General features: G+C 46.9%; 1 protein-coding gene across 33 annotated transcripts in view; it reads left to right on the forward strand.

Annotated features, from left to right (window-relative positions):
- The first annotated feature begins 535 nt into the window (after nucleotides 1-535).
- Nucleotides 536-20,557, forward strand: part of MAP2 (microtubule associated protein 2) — a 163,568-nt gene continuing 143,546 nt past the window's right edge. For 31 of the 33 annotated variants that reach the window (XM_069860515.1, XM_069860535.1, XM_069860529.1 and 28 more), the window contains exon 1: nucleotides 536-594. The gene's annotated coding sequence lies outside the window, so the exon portion shown is untranslated. The remainder of the gene's footprint in view (nucleotides 595-20,557) is intronic. The other 2 variants (XM_069860528.1, XM_069860520.1) reach the window with 2 other exon arrangements.

Here is a 20,557-nt window from a genome sequence, read left to right on the forward strand (position 1 = left end):
TCCGCTCAGCCTCCTCTTCTCCAGGCTGAACTACCCCAGGTCGCTCAGCTTCTCCCCACAAGACTTGTTCTCTAGCTCCTTCCCCAGCTCTGTTCCCTCCTCCAGCCCCTCAATGTCTTTCTGGTAGTGAGGAGCCCAAAACTGGACCCAGGGTTTGAGGTGTTGTCTTACATGAAAGGTCTTCTGCCTGCAGATCTTCTTTCTGCAAAGAGAGAAGGGGCTTAGTTGTTCCTGTGAAACTCTGACCCCAGTGGAAGCCATCAGAGTAGCCTGTGTTTCATTGGAATCCGTTTTTCCATGAATATCCACTTCATATAAGAAGAGGCATTCTGAGGGCCCAAGCTGTGATGACAGGAGAGGTCCTAGACACAGGCAAGGCCAATTTGGGGTGGGTTTGCGTGTTACCAAAAGCAGAGAGGGAGGTTATTTGTTAATCACGTGTCACAATTCATGAGTCTCTAATACATTTAGTAAAATAGGAGAGCCTGTTTCCTTTCTTAGCTGCCACTAACCAAGAGCTTTCACTTTGTTTCAGATTGTGGAAACCTGAACTTAACTATCCTGTGGCTGACAACGTGAGGACGACACCAAAAGGTGGGTTTTCTGGTTTTATTGGTCTTGTATCAGTCATTGCGGAGCACCGGCGATGCTGCCCATCTCTGCTCGCATGGATTGCCTAACGAACCTGCGGCTTGTTCAAACAAAACCAAATATTTTGGCAGGACTCCTCCTACGACCTCTGTGTGTGTATGTATGTTACGTATTTTGATGGTGTTTTAAGCAAAGACAGTGCGTGCATTTCCTGGGCTGTGCAGTGAAGGTGTTTATGGCACAGAAACCTAAGCGAAAATAAGAATGTGTTGGGGTTTTTGCCAACTATTTTGTGCAGATGTCTGTTGTCTGTAGGAACGCCCTGGTGGCCGTGCGAGTCGAGCTACCCAAAAGCCGGTGCTGCACTGCAAGCTGAACCAGTGACGTGGCATTTCTCTTCTCTCTCACTTCAAATTTAGGGTTCGTGGTTGCCAAGAATGTTCACTGCAATACACGCTGATTACTTGTCTGTCAGTCACCACACGCTCACCTTGTTTGAGGGCTGGTTGCTCTGCTTTGTTGAGATGTTTTATTGAGGTTGTTTATGGAATACATGAATTTGAAGCCTAGCACAGAGAGGAAGAAATGCTGATCCTTGGACTTCCCGCTGCACCCTGGCATTATCTATTCAGGGAAGGTTTTGTGAAATGGGTGCTGACGGCATTTGGTGATTTGCACGGCTCTGGTGAAAAGAAACACAAAGAGATGGTCAATACCATTCCCACTTTATCCAGTCGTTGTTGCAAGGGCAGTTATTTGCTTGTTTCTCATCAGCCGAGAAAAGCGCTGATCTCATCCACTCCAAGTTTTCAAGTGTCATGTTTGTCTGGTGGCACCTCACAGCCACGAGGAAGCCATAGGTTTGGTTCTGTGTTTTCTTTCCTGGAGCTTGTTCTTGTACTCGTCCTTCCTAGGATGAGGAATAGAGTAAGAACTGGAGGACATGTTGCTTGCTTCTGTGTGCTGGAGGCAATTCTTTCTGTCAGGAACCTTGCTGCAGCCCCTTTGTTCCCTCCTGGAGATTGAAGTTCATTTTCCTGTGTCTGAAGGCGTGAGTCTTTCTAAAGTGCGTGTCCTCAGCCGGTATTGCAGAGTGCGGTGCTTGTTGCCAGCTCTGAAATGCTGTGATAGAACTGTGCTGGGCTGCAGTGCAGACAGAGCATTTGTGTCTTCAGGTTGTTAAAAAAATTGCTGTAGTCCCGTAAGCCCCGTCTCGTGTGTGTGTGTGTGGAAGGCAGCGAGAGAAATGGGTGAGGTGCGGGAATTTATCAGCAAGCCTCCAGTTGTCAACGCGCACGAAACGAAACTGCCAGGGTCCTGCTCATGGTATTAATCCTTGTCTAGTGAGAAAAGGTGCAGGTTTGATTCCAGTGAGTGCAAAACGCTTTTTAGCTGCGTCTTGTCGTCCTCTGCGTGTCATTGAACATGATTCATCGGGCAAAAGTTAAATGCTCAGGAAGAGCAGAGTCTTTCAGAGCTGTAATGACGCCAAGCCCAATAACTGTACTGGAAGAGAGTGACTTGAGGAGCTGAGCTTCAAGTGTGGATGAAGCTGTTTGGTGGGTGCTCTCTGTAAAGAGCAACAGTGAAGCCGAGGCGAGTTTGTTCTTTGTTTTAATTCACTGGTGCTTCTCTAAGCTTCAGAAATCTTGATGGCAGGTGTTGAATACGCTGTCTGTACTGAAAGCTTGTCACAAACAGCAACGTGTGTAACCAGGAGAGTTAACGTGGGCTAAATGGACAGGTAAACTCCTGGCTGCTCTTAGGAGGGAGCACTAACCCAATTGTCACCTGCATTTGAGCTGCTCAGAATTTATCATGTGAAGAAGATGTGCTCTTGCATAAATGGAGAGAAAAAAAGGTTCTTGTAATTAAATACTCAGTTGGCTAAATCCCATTTTAGTGAGCTGATCAAACAGTAAGTGCTGGCTGCAGGAGCAGCTCCAAACCAAGGCTTGATAAACACTTTAAACTTTGCATTTTGTTGGTTTTTCTCTCTGATACTCTTCTCCCACCTGAATCTAAGACGTTTTCAGGTCATGTTACTTTTTCCCGGCATGCTAAATGTTCAGCTGTCCCTTTTGGTAGCTTTATAATAGCACAGAAGAAATCTTCATGCAGTTCTTGGTCTGACTCTGTCATATCTCTTTCTGGACAGCTTCAAAGCACCCTCTCTCTCCTTGCACATTACGAAGTAGATGTGCATCTTTCACAAATGAATAAAAGCAAGACCATTTTCTTCAGACCTGTCACTGCAGGCACAGATCCAACCTTACTATTGCAAATTTTTTCACAGTTGCAGGCAATAAAACCCAACTCCTTAAATCAAAACATGAAATATAAGCACAACAGTTGTGCTTTACTGAGAACCTGAGAAAAAGCAACAAACCCATGTTGTTATTCACAAGCAGAACATGAGCGTGTGAAGGGGTTCCCAGCCCTGTCCTAGTTCATAGGGAATTTCTGTGTGGAAATGTGCTCCCCTGGCTCTCCTCCTGCCGAGAGCGGAGGCTGTAGATCAGCACCTCGGGGCCGCGGAGGCTGCATGTGCTGAGCTGTTTTCCAGGGAACCTCTCCCTTCCCATTGAATCCAGAAAAGTATTTTGGGTTTTGGGCATCTCTGCTCTCTGTCAAGTGTGAGGGCCACTGTCTTTTGTGTTGTTGGAGATGACACATCTAACGTGTACAGATGCAGAGTTAAAAAGCAGCAGTTTTCTGAGCAGCAGCAAATGCTTGAGTTCGACCAAGCGCCAGATGTGAGACCCAGAGGCAGGACCAGAAAAATATTTACTGAGGGAGTAGCTGAGGAAGTTGTTCTTATTGGCGCCAGCAGCTCCCAAGTGCTCATTAGTTAACCAAGTAAGGGTTTGTGGGTTGTTTTTAATGATTAATTCCACTGCCAGCGATGTCTTCAGGAAAAAAACAGCAAATGGGAGGAACAGGTGGTATACAACTTCTTTAAAAGGAAACAACATATTGAAGAGCTGCAAGCGTCTGCTTCTACTTAATGCTCAGTCTTCAGATGCTCAGATGCAGTTCATTTGTCTGGAATAAGTTGCTGGACCAGCCAGTAGGCCCTTACGATACTTTTTGCAGTTGTTTTAAGTAATTCACTGGGCTAAAACATATACCTTGTACCTCCTGTGTGCCTTCCCAGGAGGCTGAGAGGCAGCAGGAAAATTACGATTTTCATTAGATCCTTCTCCATAGCAACGAGTGGGAGTTTTGGCTCTTGACTCCAGTGGGAGTAGGAGCCAGGCCCTTCCTAATACAGCAGTGGAGTCTTCTGAGACAGCATCAAAGAAGAGCTCTTATGCCCTTTAATTCTAACCTGAGAAGTTTAAATTCATCAGGACAAGTCTCTGTGGGGAGGGAAAACATCTTTTATGAGATTACCTGATACAGCAGGAAAAACAGGCAAGGTTGCAGGTGAGGGATGAAAATCTGGATGTGAGTTTCTGTTTAAAGCTTTTCTTGTTTGATTTTTTTTTCTTTTCCCTGGCATTGGGAGACGTTATCTCCATCTCCAGGGTTTGCCTCCCTTACAGCCTTTTGATCATAGTGGCTGTAATGCCTTTATGACTTGAGAATCTGTTGTTACTGGTGGGGAGAAAACATTTCAGCGTGCAGCACTCGGAAATAGAAGCTCTTCTATTACTTGCAGACTTGACTCGTATCCTGTTCCTAGATTTTTATCTCCATGCCTTATGTCCTCACTCATTTCTGGATCCATTACCACTCAATATGTCAAGAGTCTTTCCTTTCTCTCAAAAAGTCAGTTGTAGTTTTTTTCCAGTGGTACAGGTGATAACAGAACCACGGTTGTAGCCGTTTGATCCGATAGGGCAGTGTGGAGGGTCTCACAATTTTCCCTGTGGCCAGGTCTGTCAGAGAAAAGGGATGACATCCCAGGAGAAAAGAGATTATGGTCCTAGGGGGAATCAGTTATTTTCCTTCCAGGTCTTGACTGTTGCAAGCACAAACATGCTTCATTTTCTAAAGATGTTACAGCATCTCTTTTAGTGCTGCTGCTCACCTCGGAAGCAGGTGGGATCAAAGCTGTTCACCAAATTCTTCGTTTACAGACTCAGAAAGGGATTGGAGAATGTGGTTCATTTGTCTGAGCCTCAGTTAATGTCTGAGCAATGTATAAAGGCAGGAGTTATTTCACTTTAAAACCTTCATACAAAATGCACTAGTTTTGCTTGGAACCGATTGACCATTTTATTGTTACAATCATCTGGTTATTTTACTGTATGCACTAAACACAAAACTAAGATCCACAAGTCATGCATCTTCTGTTACCTCTCTGGATATTTACATCTAGCTGAAATAACTTTATCAAGCCATTTGATTTATAATTCCTAGTCTGTTTAGGACTGGTGACAATCCTGATGAAATCCAGTCAGCCTCGTGTTTCTAGGGAACGCAGTCTGATTCAGCATGGAGAATGTTAGCCTAGAGTGGAGAGAGCGGGGTGTGAATGGACCTCGTAATGTTTTACTGCTGATTACAGAAAGAGGAAAATACTTGTACATATGTTTCTGCCATTGTCATCCTCATTTAACCACTGTTGCACAGGGGGCGCGTTACACGTCGCTTTGTTAATTCATTTCAGTGTTATAATCAAAATACCGTACAACACAGTGCATTGCATTGCCAGCTGTGGCATTAATGCCATCATCTCACGCCTTGTAGCTGCAGTGGTGGTTGCTTTGAGCTGTGGCTTCCAAAGGCCCCTCGTCTCGACAAGGGTCCATGGGAACAGCGTGACTGAAAACAGGGAAATTCAAATCCTCAGTTGTTAAGTGTAGTCCTAGAAGAGATTTGGCTGTGGCACAGAATTGTAGGCAAGAATTCAAGTGATTCATGTGCTCTTAGTGGAGCTGTCACACTCAGACTGCTCTTTCCGATTGTTTGAAACAATTATTTAAACTAAATTATGGTCTTCCTTTAGAACAGGCTCTGGGAATATGTGACTTGGGGATAGAAGCTGAGTGGGAGACAAGGGGCTGTGTGGTGGGGTGTTCCCACTAGGGAGAGGCTTTTGGACTTGGGGTTTGGAAAAGCAGCAGTCTGGGAATAGTGCCTGCCCCAGACTCCTTGGTGCGACCTTGGGATGGGAGGAGAATGGAAAGGTGCAGGGGTTCACTGCTGCCAAAACTGAATCTACACAGAGTCACAAATGAGTCTGAACTCATGGTACGAGACTGTGGGGAGAGGCAAGTCCATGTTCCCCTGCCACATATGGCCCCGCGTCTTTTCCCTGGCTCCTCGTGACTGTGGGGATGAGTTTCAGAGCCAGAACAATGCCAGGTGACTCCGAAGGTGTGAGTTCCAGAGCTGAGGCAGGGGGTGAAAGAGGAGCGAGCCTCTTTGGAGACCCATTCCTGAAGGACAAAGGGAGCATTAGTATCTGCAGTTTGCGTGTGAGGAGATGAGGCACGTCTCAAGACATTAATATTATCTGCAGACAGTAGGGCAAGTCCGCAGCCCTGGTGGGATCAGATTCCAATCCCCTGAGCCACATGCAGTGCTTTGTTGTCTCTCCCATCAAGGTACCTGTTACCACTGTACATCTTAATTAACAGCTTATCCTGATCTCACAGCTACAAAAAAGCTCCATAGGGCAACGGTAACAGTATGGACAGTATAAAATCATGTTTTGTGTCTAATTAGAATAGGTTTGCACACGTCTCAAGCACGTGATAATGTGCTAAGAAGGAGAAAATGTGGACCCCAACCCATTAACTAGGAAACCGTTGCTTTTCTCCAGCAAATGCAAAGGTAAGTTTCATTTGTAAGCTGTGGGAGCTGACCTATAAAGCATGGATTTTTAAATACCATTCTGGCTGATTCTGCCAGTATTTTTGTATCGGCAATTACGCATTTTCATCATAAGCAAGAGCTGACACCGAAGATTGCTGTGCTTAAGCTGTTCATGTCAGAATACAATTGTGTGTGTTGTGTTTATGCTAGAGAGCTTGAAGCATCAGGGCCAGATGCTTATTTATCCCTGAAATTGCTGTAGCTCCATCAACTTAAGCAGGCTTGCACCCACGTGGGTTTGTAACAGCCAGCAAACAGGCTCCTGTGTCTCAGAAATCCACCACGAAGACACCGAGGAACACCTGTAAGAGGATGGCTTACGCTGGTCTCATGGCTGCTGGACGCGGAGGCTGGAGGCAATTGTGAGAATGTGGTGAGGGGCTCGCTGGCTTTCTGCTCAGGCTGCTCATATTGTCTGGGACTGTAACACAGACCAGATTTTACACCGTAGCAATTTATGGCAGTCTTTTGAGGACCCAGCTCTGAGAAACCTCAGCTTTGGGTTGGTGTGAAGGGCTGGGAAAGCATCACACAGCAGTGCGCGGCTCCATGATTTCTTCTTGCTTTCCACGGGAACGCTTCCTCTGGGTGAAGTTTAGCCTTGCTGAATCCACCAGAAACTCTGCCAGCAGGGTCTGGGGTCTTTGCTTTCCCCGTCCAGGCCTTCTGGAGCGCTGTGTGGGCAGCAGGAGCTGCCGCCCCACGGCAGAGAACAGGCTGCCAGGGCTGGAATAGAGTCATGGGCCACGAGCAGTGATTGTGTCCTTGGGACCAGCCTCTCTGCTGTGTCAATCCGCACCGAGACCAGAGATAAGTGCAGCTGCTCCCTGCCTGCTGTTGGGTGTCTGGCAGCCTTATGCAAATAAACCATTTAAGAAAATGAATTACTTAGATCAAGCCGTCCCTCTGCAAGCCAGACAGACGCCTGAAAGATGTCCTATATTTACAGAAAATGTAGTAATCAGGTTTTCCCCTGGTATCTTTTGTGTTTTTCACATTGTTTGCTGTTATTTCCGCCAGGGTGGTGGTGATGAGAGTGTAGGAACTCCTGCCTGTAATTATGCAGCAGAACAAAACTGAAAAAAACCCTTCTGGGTGTTTTCTGCACCTGGGGATTTATTAGGTGTCTCATGTGCTGACAGCACAAGATGTAGAATTGCTGTCAGTGTTCATCTGTTCTCGTCTGAGGTGGACGAAGCAAGTCTCTCAAAAGTACTGCAGGACAAGGTCTTGGCTGGTTTGCTCCTGCCCATCGTGGGCGATTCTCTCCCTTTGTGAAATGATTTACACAGTGAACAGGTGGAAGCAACTCTGTTTTTACAGTGCAGTAGCAAGTGATGGGATGAGAGGAAATGGCCTCAACTTGTGCCAGGGGAGGTTTTGGTTGGATATTAGGGAAATTGTCTTTAGCGAAGGAGTGGTGAAGCCCTGGCAGAGGCTGCCCGGGGCAGTGGTGGAGCCTCCATGCCTGGAGGGGTTCAAAAAGCATGTAGATGTGGTGCTTTGGGACGTGGTTTAGCAGACATGGTGGGGTTGGGCTAATGGTTGGAGTGGATTGAAGTATCAGGTCTTTTCCAACCTTAATGATTCTGTGATTCTGCAGGGGAGAGCCCCTTTAATGTAAAGGATATTTCAAACCCAGATCTAGGGTTGAGTTTGAAGTAGTTGCTGCTGATCATTAACAAATAGTAACATAATTTGCAGTTCAGAGAGATCTGTAGCCTATTTGTCCCTGTGGGCTGATGTTACCACTGTCACTGCATTCTTCGGGTAACTGTAATCATTTTAAAGAAAAAAGGTGAAGGAAAAGGAAATGTTTTTGGCTGCACCTCAGCTGAAGGAGCTCTGCGTTTTCTTGGCTGCTGTAATGAACTGAACAGGAAAGTTTGCTTGGATTATCAGCAGGAAAACAGCAGAAGGTGTGACCTTTCTTCTGCTCCTCGGAGCAGAACAGAGGTGTTTCTGGAGGCTACTTTCTCCAGCCTGTATCTGGTGACACTGATGGGACAACAGTGTGGGATCTTAGAGCTGTTTGGGTTTTTGCTGTACTTCAGCTTAGGCATGGGAGATGCTGAGGGTGGTAACTTGGCTGATACAGTACATGTTTTGCAGGTGAGGAATGAAGCTGAGGCTGAAGGTTACCCAGCTCTCATGAAGGTTACAAAGCGTGTTTGCAGAAGCAGCAATCTGCATCTCATTTTTAATCTTTAGAATTAGTGTCAGTGCAGAGGAGAGCAGGAAGCCTCAGACAACTTTATTGTGGTTATGAATCATGAGCCTGGGCCCGACAACTGTGATTTGTGGGTTCAGGGCATTTTTGAAGTGCGTGACTTTGTGGGTAAAACCTGCCTTTGCAAGGAGAAGAAAAAAAAAAAGAGGCAGAAGCGCATTTAGCCAAAGTGGAGTGAGCGGGAGCTGGACCACAGGTTTCCAAAAAGCAGTGGGGTATTTTTCTGTCTTAAACGATGTTTTAAAGCCTTTGAGCAGACAAAGCAAAGCTTAGATCTGGAAATATTGCTGGCTTGTCCACTCATCCTGTGTGCACAGAGCCCCGTGGAGCCTTTGGAGTTGGAGCAGGGGGTGGCGTTTTGCAGAACCTCCCACCAAGAGAGGATAAGCATGGCTCAGCCCTGCAGCCAGGTCAGCGTAGCCGTGAGTCCGTGTGTCCTTCTCTGTAATGGTGCAGAACAGGTGCTGCCCTGTCTCTGCTAGGCTGCGCCTGCCTCACTTGGGAAGCAGTATTAGCTTCCTCATCAGCTTTAAACGGCAGCTGGAAGTTGGGGTTCAAGAACAGGTTCAGCAGAAGCATGTGTGGAATTGGAAGATGTGGGAAAGCGGGGTGAAAAATCTGAGTTCTGCATTTGCAAGTGTAGACGTAATGAAGAGATCTTCAGGAGAGGTTAGTCTGGTGTGTTTTTCATGTCAACTTTCATGAAAGCAACACGTCTCAGGAGGCTTTTAATCTACCTTAGGAGTCTGAAAGTCAGGCTCTTTGGACAGGGGGTAAGCAAAGGTGCTGCTGCTGTGCTAATGAAAGGGCCTGGGCCCTGGGCAGGTCAGGGTGCTCCTGGCCTGGTCTCCAGGCAGATAGAATGAAATACTTTAACTGTGAAACACATCCGTGTTCCTGAGGAGCAGCCTGTAAAATGTCAGCGCTTGCATTTCCAGAAAGGCTACTTTCTTCAGCTCCGATTGATTTCCTCTGCAAATAAGCTGCCTGGTTTCGTGGGGTTGTGTAAGTCATACGTGTCTCCATGTGTATGCCCGTAGACTCTTTGCATGGGAGCCGTTCCATCTACCACTTGGATTTAAAACTGCCTTTGAGTCTCCTGGGTGAAGCTTGCCCTTCTCTGGAGACGTTTCCTGATCTCCAATCAATTCAGAAGCCTTGTGGAGGGTTGTGTTGGTGCCTTGTTGGGCGATGGGAGCTCGGCTCGTTGCTGTTGCAGAGACCCGTCTGGGTTGGATGGGGCGCCGTGTCCCTCCCCAGAGCCCCTGGGATTGTGTCTTGTCTCACTCAGCGTGGTTGGGCGAGGACGCGCTTTTAAACTGTGGGACTCCCGAGTGCCGGCTGCAAATTGAACAGGAAAGAAGGCTTGGATTCACAGCAGAAGGCGTGACCTTTCTTCTGCACCTAGGGCAGAGCGGAGATTTTCTGTAGCGTTCTGCTTTGCAAGAAATTAGTCAATAGCAGGGATGTTCTTGTCCGTGCCGGGTTAGCTGCTGAGGTGGCTGAGCTTCCTGGGCGCTGAAGGAGATGGGGTGGAAAAGATGATAAGTAGAGATAAGAACTTGAAAAAAAACTCCTGCAGAGATGAGGCAATAGCTTATTCAGGCAGGGATAACAAAATGTGGGGAAATTATGCCAAATCAAGCAGTGCGGATGAAAATTTTGCTTGAGCGCAGAGCATAGGCTGTATTTACCAGCATGAGGTTAGGTCGGGGATAGTGTGAGCTGCAGGGAGTGCAGCAGCGGGGAAGTAAAAATGGCCATAAGGTCAGCGCTCAGAGCCAGGTAAATGAGGCGTGCGGGAGGACGGGGCAGGGGCAGTGCCAGAGCTCCCTGGAGATGGCATTCCAGAGGGATGTACGCTGGCAGCATCCTTGACACGGAGAGCGGGGCTGACAGGGACTGGCTATGCCTTATGTGTCTGAACTCATGGGAAACTCATGTCTGTGTTCAGCCTCTCTCTTTGTAAAAGCCTGTCTTCACGTGTTTGGTGCTGGTGGAGGATCAGGGCAGAGGTGGTGTCTGTCATCTAGAACTTTCAGTTGTTTTTCAGTGGAAGGGACTTTCATAGAATCATAGAATAACCAGGTTGAAAGAGACCCACCGGATCATCGAGTCCAACCATTTCAGATCCCCTTTTCTGTTTGCTGCCTGATGGAAGATAGATTTCCATTATCAAACACCATTATGACCTGAGTATTTCTTCTGAGCTTTCAGTATCGATTTCGTGGCAAGTGCTGGGGAAGACCACAGCTCTACATATTATGGGATACTTCTTTGACATGTTTTTCTTTAAAAATACAAATGGAAAAAGATACTTGTTGGAGAAATACAGGAGCAGTTGGTGCCTGATTGCATTATGAAGGATCTAAAACAGGTATAAGCAGTGACCCTAACCCTCAGCTTCTGGATTACTGCAATTGTTAATTATTACTCAGTTCTGGGGGTGCATTGCTGGAGGTGACAGTAATGCCACATCTGGCCTGTGTGCTTGGGCAGGGAAACAACAACTTATCTAGACTTCCTACACCAGATGTTTTATGTGTTACGTGTTTAAATTTTGCAGTTTCACATAACTTCTTTGTCAGACCAAGCCTTTCCTATGATCTAAATTTTGGCCTTCATATCCTTGGCTGCAGCCCAGCTGCCTCCTGTAATTTAGCGCCGTTGCTGGTCCTGTGCGGTTCTGCTGCGGTGCTGGGCTTGCTGTGCAGGAATGGGAGCGCTGGGGAAGAAGATGCTGGGTAGTGTCTTTATGGGGCAGAATGGGGTCTGTAAGAAGTACGTAAAGAGGGTGCTGGGGATGGGGGAGTTACCTACTCCAGGCTGGGGAACGGCTCTTCTAGAAATGATAACTTTGAGCCATCAAACTGGCCTAAAAATGGGTCAGCAAGCGGTGGAGAACAGTGCTGGCTTTTCTTGCCCTTTGTTAGCGTGGTGTCAAGATTGATGCTCAGTTTGCTGTGTATGTAGAAGGGCTCTCGTTGTGACCGACACTGGCTTTGGCCACTGCGATACAGGGCAGAGCGTGGCTCAGTGTCTCTGCGCATGGCTGTCCCGTGACCAACAAACAGAGTGGCTCAATCCCCAGCTCTGCTATTGACTGCCCGGGTGACCTCAAGCAATATCGGACTAGGGAGCGCTGCTGTAACACGTGCGTTAGCAGAGAACTGGTATAGTAAACAAAAATAAATTGTCAGTGAGTGCTTTGCTCTTTTTCTGAGAGGAGCCTACGGTTACAGCCCGCACAGCACCGAGGAATAGGGAGTAAAAGCTGCTTGAAGCCCCAGCCAGATGATAATGCCAAGCGGTAATTATGGTTACACATGACAAAAACTGTGTTTGGGAGGGGTTTAATTCATGGTTTAGGCCCCTGCAACAGCAGCTGTAGTTGTGCAAACACTTGCTCGTTGTGTGACAAAGCCACTCATTGGCAGGTTAGGAAATGCAGCCTTTCTGTATTAAAAGGCAGTAGGTGAGCTTTGCCTGTAGCTGTAGACTCGGTTAAGTAATATGCTATTAAGCTCAATTAGAGTGGTACAGTGAAAATAGGTGTAACTTCTGCAGTGAAACAGCATGTAAAGACCTGAATAAATGAGACATTATTACTGTGAGTAATGTTCCTCAGTATGTTTAGAACCCTACACCGCTGTTGCATGGTGTATCTATTGCTGTTTCATTGACTTTATTTTGATGCTTTATGTTGGCTGTAATGGTTTTATATTAAAGCTCCGTAACTGAAACTTGCTAATGCAGTAAACAAAGCATCTTCTACAACCTTTTCTGCTTTGCTGGTATGGACTGAAAAGGAGCAGCCTCTCCATTGCCTTCCTCCCCAAGCAGACAAGGTTTAAAGCCAGGTTGTCTTGTGATAATGCAGTTTTTCGAGTGTATGTAACCCCATCCTGTCTCTGTGAGATCCATGTTAATACATGGGAAAAAAATTTCCTTTCTAGTGACTGATGAGGGCAATTTCCTGTAAGCCAGCTCTTCTTGTAGTTTCTGGTTTCCAGCCAGTTCTATTTTTTACCACCTTTTTCTTCTCCTTCCCTCCCTCCTCACAGTTTCTTTCTTTTAATAAAAAAGGCTCTTTTTGTTTGGCAGTGTTACTGTAATGGTTCTTGCATCCAGACAGGCTACAGTTTTAAAAGACACTGACAACAGCCACAAAGATAACGTGTATCCTGATCACATTTAATTAAAGCTTTTAAGCCACATCGTAAAGTCACCATCAGCTGATGGGAGCAACTGAAAGCAAAACCTTGGCTCTGCTGGTTATCATTGCTAAGCTCAAGGCAGGTCCAGGTAGGTCTGTATTTCCGTAGTCACAATTGTTCTGTTCCCAGCACTGTAGACACCTGTGTTGATGTGCGTGTTATTTGTGTGGACGAGGAGCCATGTGCGTGTAAGTGGTTGCAGTAGTGGGACACGATAGTTCTCCTGGCTCTGGTGAGTAAAGCTGGGGAGACTTGCCCTAGGGGTGCAGAGGGAGTCCAACCATCCACAGCCTGCTGGCAACGGAGGAGGCGTGAACGTACGAGCAGAGGCTGGAAATGAAAGGACACCCGAGCAGGCGTGCAGGAGGGTAGAGATGTGAGAGGGCAGTCACTTAAAACAGTCCTTTTCCATAAAGGTTCATTGAAATCTTGGCTGCAGTTACAGGAATGTTGTGCTGTGATGCATGTGTGTTTAAAACCAATCTTGGTCTGTTTGAACTTCTTTCCCAGACTTTAGGAATGTGGGAACCTTTCAAAAACCAGTTGACATCATTCAGGAGAATGGGTTGGAGATAGGGCTTCCTGATGATAGAAACTGTGCTTGAAAGGCACTCAGACAGCCAGATTCCTGGAAATGCCATGGGAGGGACGTGAGGTGATGCCGTGACAGTTACTGTTTCGCAGATGGTGCTGTCTTCTCAGGAGCACCATGGCGTGACTTGGAGGAGATGTGGTCCTTCCTCAGGGATGCTTCCCATTGCCCCTTTACTTTGCGAATCACATTCTTGAGCTGCAGCAAGGAAGCTGCACGTTATGTGAGCAAAATACCCAAAGAATGCAGCCTACACACAGGGCAAAGGGTCAATTTCCTAACGAAGGGACAGTGGATGTGTGTTTTGGTGCTTGCAAAGTGTTTCTCTGGTTTGTGCCCACAGTAGGATAATCAGATGTTTAATTGTGAAGGTGAACTTCCCTGCTGTTTCATAGGTAGGAACAGTTCACAGAAGAGGCCGAGAACTTAACCCTAGGAGTCTTTTGTCTTTTGAAGCACAGTTTGTGAAGTCAGATCTTGGAATGGTTGTGTTTTTCTCCATTACCTTTGTCTTGAGTAGTTGTCACTTATGTTTCAAGTGTCTGTCAGCCCGGCTGCTCTAGAATGAGAACATCTGCCCCTCTGGTCTTGGGAAGTGAGTTTGTCACACTGCCCTTGGGTTTTTCCTGTGGTTTATGGTCCTTCAAGCCATGACAGGACTTGTTAGTTTTCAGTGAACAAAGGCTTCCATGTTATTTGAATAAATAAGTTACATTCATAAAAATGTGTGCTGAAGTGGCCCTTTTCCACATGAACTGTTGGCAACTACTTTTGGGCTGCAGCGACACCAAATCAGAGTGGCAGATCTGAGAAGAGGTGTGACTTCTGCCCTCCTGACAAGGTGCCACCATGGCTTTGAAGCATCACTGGAGGGCGGAGAGAGCATTCCTGGTCTCCATTAGGTACCGCTGCATCCCTCATGGCAGCAGCGCTGGGCTCAGGGCTGGCATCTCCTTGCAGGGAATCAATCGTACGGCCACCGCGTCTTATTCCTGAGAGTTGCAGCATCATTTTAACTAAATACTGCTGGGGGGTGCTGGCAGCGGTCTGTGCCATGAGTCATCCTCGTTAATGGCAACTGCTTGATAGAGAGACAATAGTTATTGGCAAGATGATGTTTCTTTTCTGAATCCCACCTCCTATTTTTATCATCCATGAACTGTTTTGTACCTTTGGGCTGGAGAGCCTCGTTCGCCTTCATTCTCACAACAAATGCTTTGGTATGAGTACAAAATGCCTTAAAGAGCAGGAGGGGCTTTTTGTTATTTCTGAACTCCAAAGGTGTTTGCTTCTGTTGTGTTTTTATTCTGATTTCATTTTGCGCTTAACTAGCCGTGGATGCCTGGAAAATGTTGAATCAGTCGTATAGCTGGTGCTGCAGGTGGGCTCTTTAAAAGTATTTACTTTTGAAAAGCTAAACTGAGGAACGTAACATTAAATAATAAAGTAAATAAAGTCGCCTTGGAATGCTGCTATTTCCCGTCACTTTAGGAAATCATAGGCTTCCTCCCTCCAGAAAAATAATCGCGTACATTCTTAATTTCAAGCTCATAACTAGACTCCAGGGGATTACATACCTGATTAACGCCGTACTCCTACATAAGACTGTTCCTCCTAGGCTGTGGCCAGAGCTCCCAGCTGTGAATGTTGCTGTGTGCTGTCTGTCTGCTTCAACGTCGTTCTGCTCTGCGTTTCTGGTGGTGCAGGAGGGATGTTGTTTCTGTGCTGGGAACATCCACCTGTCAGGGCTGTCCTAGCGTGTACTCAGCTAATCGAGAAACATCAAAGGCCTTCCGTGATTGCATTCTCCGAAGCTCCTGATGCTTTTCAAAAGTAGAATACCATTATCAAAGGGGATGCCAGAAGGACTCGCCCAGATGGGTTGTTTTATCTACCCAGTTTCTGTCCTCTAGGCAGCTGCCCTTCCAGTTTAACAGTACCGAGCCCTACGGTTCATTTCTACCTTTCATATCACCAAGGTATTTCTCTCAAGCAAAGCAAGAAAAGGGTTCAAGATGCTTTCTAGGCAGGACAGTGGGGAAAACCTCTGTGAGGCTCAGCATGCGCCAGCAATGGGGCTGCTGCAGTCTGATACGCGGTGTCACAGCAAGGAGCGCAGCGCTGAGGCCTTTGTGAGGAGCCCAGGTGCTCAGCAAGGATGCAGACCAGAGCCTTGCTCTCCTGGCTCTGCTGGGGCAGTTGGCACAGGGGCATCGCTCTGCTGGAAGCTTCTTTGCCAGAGTCTTGTTTGCTAAAGCAGGTGCTCTGTGCCCCCATTGGACTGAGAAGTGATCCTGAATTTTGAAGCGTTTCAGTCCTGAATGTGTGATTTTTTTCTTTCCTTACCTACTCTGCCTCTCAGGCTTCTGTCTTGCATCCTTTTCCATCACTTTCTTTATTCCTTTCAGTTTCTTTTTCTCCTGGTCCCTTTATCAGGATTTGTTAGTGTAAGCTTTAGCAGGACTTCAGAAAGCAGGTAGGTTTGTGTTTGTATGCAAGACTTCCTCCCCTTTTTGTGTTGCTTTTGTATTAGGACAGCAAGTATGGTTTAATAAATGGCATAAAACGCTCCTGGTTTTTGAGTTCATAATGGACATTGCAGCGTTTTATACAGACTCTAAGACACGATACTGCATCTTCCATGTAGAAGGCTGTGTGCGGTCCTTCCTTTCTTTGATGTGATTCAGTTGACAGCAGTGGGGCTGTTCCTGGCTTGCACTTAGAGAGATGAACAGGGAGTAAAGTGCAATACAAGTTCACACCCGGCGCGTGCTGACTCATTTGCTTGTTCTCTTACGTGTAGCAGAAAATGCTTTTAGGGTACTCCTGAGGAATGCATCAAAGTGGTGTCTGGGATAGCAAGTTCAAGTTGAGGTAGAAGTTTAGCTGAGGGCTATGTGGCGCCAAGGGCTTGTGATACGATTCAGAATGAAGGTGGAAGTCGGTGTTTTCAAGTGGGAAAGGATGAAAGTCCACTGGCCAGACCAATTAACATGCAGGACAGTATTTTGTTTTAATTGCATTTCTACTTAAGCTAGGCCAAGGAGTTATTTTAGATTGGTTGCTTCTGGACAAATGGTTGCCAATATGAACAAATGCAAACCTGCTTGTGCCGCAAGTGTTGGGCTTGGACACTCTCCAGAGGTCCCGGCCAACCTCAGCTGTCTGTGATTCAGGAACACACAAGGGCTTTTGCTTTCAATTAAGTAGCTTGCTCTGTGCTCTCCTGACTGTGTGTTTCATTTGGGACGTTTCCAGTCTGGGGGTTGCCTCATCTCAAATCCTTCCTTGCCTTCTTGGTACCTCTGCTGGGTCCTGGTCTCAGGTGTTGATGTTTCATCATGGTGGTCTAGGGAATCGTTGCCTTTGGGTGGTTCTCACACCTCTCTTCACTCTGGGTGTTGTTCCAATGTGAAATAAGAAGCAGCTCCAGCAGATCGGGCCTCACTGTGGCTGGCCAGAGCCTGGCTCTTACCTGGATCACTTTATATCTGATGTGTGGAGTCATCTTCTCGATTCTGCTAGTGGGCTGTCAAAAGCTAGCTTTGCCTTTACCGTGTCCAAGCTGTCCAGATCACATTGATAGGAATGGTTGGACTCGATGATCCCGTGGGTCTTTTCCAGCCTAGTGATTCTGCGATAGTCAGGGCCTGCACAAAGATGCTGACTCTGACCAATCTCTGTGTCCAGAGAGCTTGGGTTGGAGCGTCCTCTTGGCACGAGCCAGGGATTTGCAGTATGGATGGTGGATGAGTAGGATCTGACAAGCAGGCTCTTAACTGTCGGTCTGGCTGTGTTTTTAGTGTCTTCTGTTCCTCCAGGGCTTTCCAAGGACAGCTTGGTCCTGTCTGCATGTCTTGCTGGCTCAGATTTCTCTCCAGCCAATCCCAGCCAATGCTCTGTTGTGTCCTAGTTAGCATTTGCTTCTGTGAACACAAACTGTGTGCCTCTGAAGGAGAACCGCCCTGCTGTCCTGTCTACAGCATCTCTAGGTTAATGAACACTAACTTTTGCTAACACTAACTATTTTCAACTATTTTTGAACACTAACCATTGCTTATCTGGAGGAAGAAAGTGTTGCAACTGGTGAAGATAAGTCGCCATCATTTAGGATGCTATTGCAGCCTCCAAGCCAAGGTGATAAAGGGTCAGTGCACTGAAAATGAGTGCCGGGGAATTCACAGTTTTTTTAGAAGAAAGGAGTATTGTGTTTGGTGACGAGAGGGATGGGAACACCAACCAGCCAGTGACGCTGGTGGGCTCGTAGTGAAAACAGCTCAAGCGCTGTGAAGAAATTGGTGCCAGAGAGCAGAGCCTGGCTGTTGGGAGCACCTGGAATAACTCAGCATCGGGAGATAAGCGGCGGGGGCGATGTCTAAATAAAAGCCAAATAAACAACTCTGAATCTGTGCCACATTGGCCAAGGGAAGGGATCAGGGTAAGTATCTGGTAGTTTTAGATGGGTTGCCATGGTGACCACAGGCGACAAACTGGAGCAAAACCAGGACTAATCTATAATTGAGAAGCGTAGCAGAGGCAAAGCTGCATTGCTCTTTGCAGGGGTTCAGGTGTGTATTAGTAAACCTGCTGCTTCATCCATCGTGGTCAGCCCTGCTCTCATCCAGAAGAGTATTTTAATTTACTGTTGGTTTCCAAAGATTCCTTGTCTCTTAAAGTACATTTATTTCTTTTAACAGCAAGTTCACGGTACCTGCCAGCATCCGATCACAATCGGAGCTGTGTACATACTGCACATGATAGATTAATGGTACGCATGCTCTATCTGTTATCCATAACTTTGGCGCGTAGCTTCTGGAGGTGCTGGCCAAGTGTTCCAGTGCACTGTGGGTGCTGGATAGTCCTGTAAAGCCCTAACATTAAAGCCTTGAGTCAGTGAAGCCATCAAGCACATGATTTACTCTAAGTGCTTAAGTGCTCTGCTTAGCGAGGATGGATTGCCCGGTGCCTAAAGTTATATGGATGCTTAAATGCTTTGTAAACTCAGTGTTTAAGGACTTCATCCCAAAGGATGCTGTAGGAACTCCTACTGAGGAAAGGATGAAGGGACCCTAATGCAGTGCTTAGTAGCTACAAGAATGGCATGAAAGAAAGGACATTACTGCTACTCATCTCTTGTGTATTTTTACCATGAAAAAAGTCAGAAAAGGCAGGATTTCTGGGTTTGATCTGCTTTTTTAAGGGATGAGTGTCTGTATAGTGTAATAAGAGGTTGGATAATTTAGTTTTAATACCTGCCTTGAGTGTAAAACAACGGCAGCTGAGAACAGGACAGAATTCCTCATTCCATTATGAGCTGGGGGTGGTTGTGGGGCTGGGTTTTTTGGGTACTGCTAATGGGGCACATAAGCTGTGCTGAGTCTTGATGGAAAGGAGGCAAATCAAACCCTTCTCCGTTGTTCACATCATCAACTCTATGCTCCCTACAATAACTTTTATCATGTTGGCCTGACTACTTCAATGTGAGATATTTCAGGAAAGAAAAATAGCCCCCCGACCAGGCAAGGGAAAAGGCTGGAAGGTTTTGTGGATGTCTTTATTGTTGCCCTTTCTTTTCACGTTTTTCCAGTTCAGATGCTGTGTATCTCTTGAACGTACGTATTTACTCCAGGACCTCTAAGGCCCAGAGCGATATGCAGGAGGAGGAAAAAGGCCATGTGTTCTCTTTTCCTCCTGCCCAGCCCTCCGTACTCCACTCAATTACTTCCTGTGTTCATACAAATAAAAAAGGTAATTGTTTTCCTCCTAACTTTGCTTGCAAACAGCCCTCATTAAGGTCTTTGCTGGGAGGAGGATTGGATGGGACTCCAGTGCGTTAAAGGGCTTCTCTGTCCTGCTCGGGGAGTGCCTTACGTAAGGAGCCGTCCCACTGGGGCAGAGCAGAAGGCGTGGGGATGGATGGTGCCTTAGTGTGACCGGGATCCCTTACAGGGATCCTGCAGCGCCTGGGGTGGCCTTGGGAGAACAACGTGGTGGTTCTTCTCCCCCAGCCAACGCGCCTCCGTGTTCTGCCAAGTCCGTGCTGGCTCAGCCCGGCTGCTGCCTGCAGGGGTGAAACCGGCACAGAGCTGCCTCCAGCCCCGTTTCTGCAGGTGGGCATCGCAGCGGAGACAGGACTTTGTCACAGAATCACAGAATAACCAAGTTGGAAGAGACCCACCGGATCATCGAGTCCAACCATTCCTATCAAACACTAAACCATGTCCCTTAGCACCTCGTCCACCCGTGCCTTAAACCCCTCCAGGGAAGGGGACTCAGCCACCTCCCTGGGCAGCCTGTTCCAGTGCCCAATGACCCTTTCTGTGAAAAATTGTTTTCCTAATGTCCAGTCTGAACCTCCCCTGGCAGAGCTTGAGGCCATTCCCTCTCATCCTCTCCCCTGTCACTTGTCATCTAGTAGCACCCCGCTGCTTGAAGAAAAGGGTGGTCTTTTTATAGCACATATAGTGTTTTCTTGATGCTTTCCTAGCTGCTTTTTCTTGCCGAATGACCCAGCCAATGGCTAGAAGGTGTTTGTGGGATTGCTTCTGCATTAAAATTTCTCTGCTGGAGCAGCGTGCACCCCACAGCGCATTGCACATCACAGAAAATGTAGGTTGAAATCCAGCAGAAAGGCTCTTTGCTGCCCCTAGCAGCAGGATATTGACTCAGAGGGGACATTGCAGGACAAAATGATGGTGTTTTAAGTTGAAAGTCACAGTGATGGAGGGGAGGGGAGAAGCAGCTGTGTTAGGAGCTGCCAAAACTGCAACTAGAGCGAGTGGGTGAAGGAAGCTGGTTAGCCAGAGGTTGGAGCTTGTTCCCTATTCACTTGCTGTGATTCAGGGATTGGGTGCACACACCTGGTGCTGCTTTACTTGTGATTCACTGTCCTTGCTGATAGGAGATTCCTTCCAGTAACTGCCTAGAATTGTAGTGCTTTGAGACACCTCTTTTTCCTCACCGCTGCACGCATTCTCTCGTGCATGGCGCTCTGCTACGTGTTCAGGTATTGTATCTCTGTTCAGTATTACCCAAACTTAACTCCTCTAAACGTATTGTTTCTGTAGAGGTCTTGATTTTTTTTTTAGTTATTTTTGT

Source organism: Phaenicophaeus curvirostris, chromosome 7, assembly GCF_032191515.1.
Source record: "Phaenicophaeus curvirostris isolate KB17595 chromosome 7, BPBGC_Pcur_1.0, whole genome shotgun sequence".
Lineage (NCBI taxonomy): Eukaryota > Metazoa > Chordata > Aves > Cuculiformes > Cuculidae > Phaenicophaeus > Phaenicophaeus curvirostris.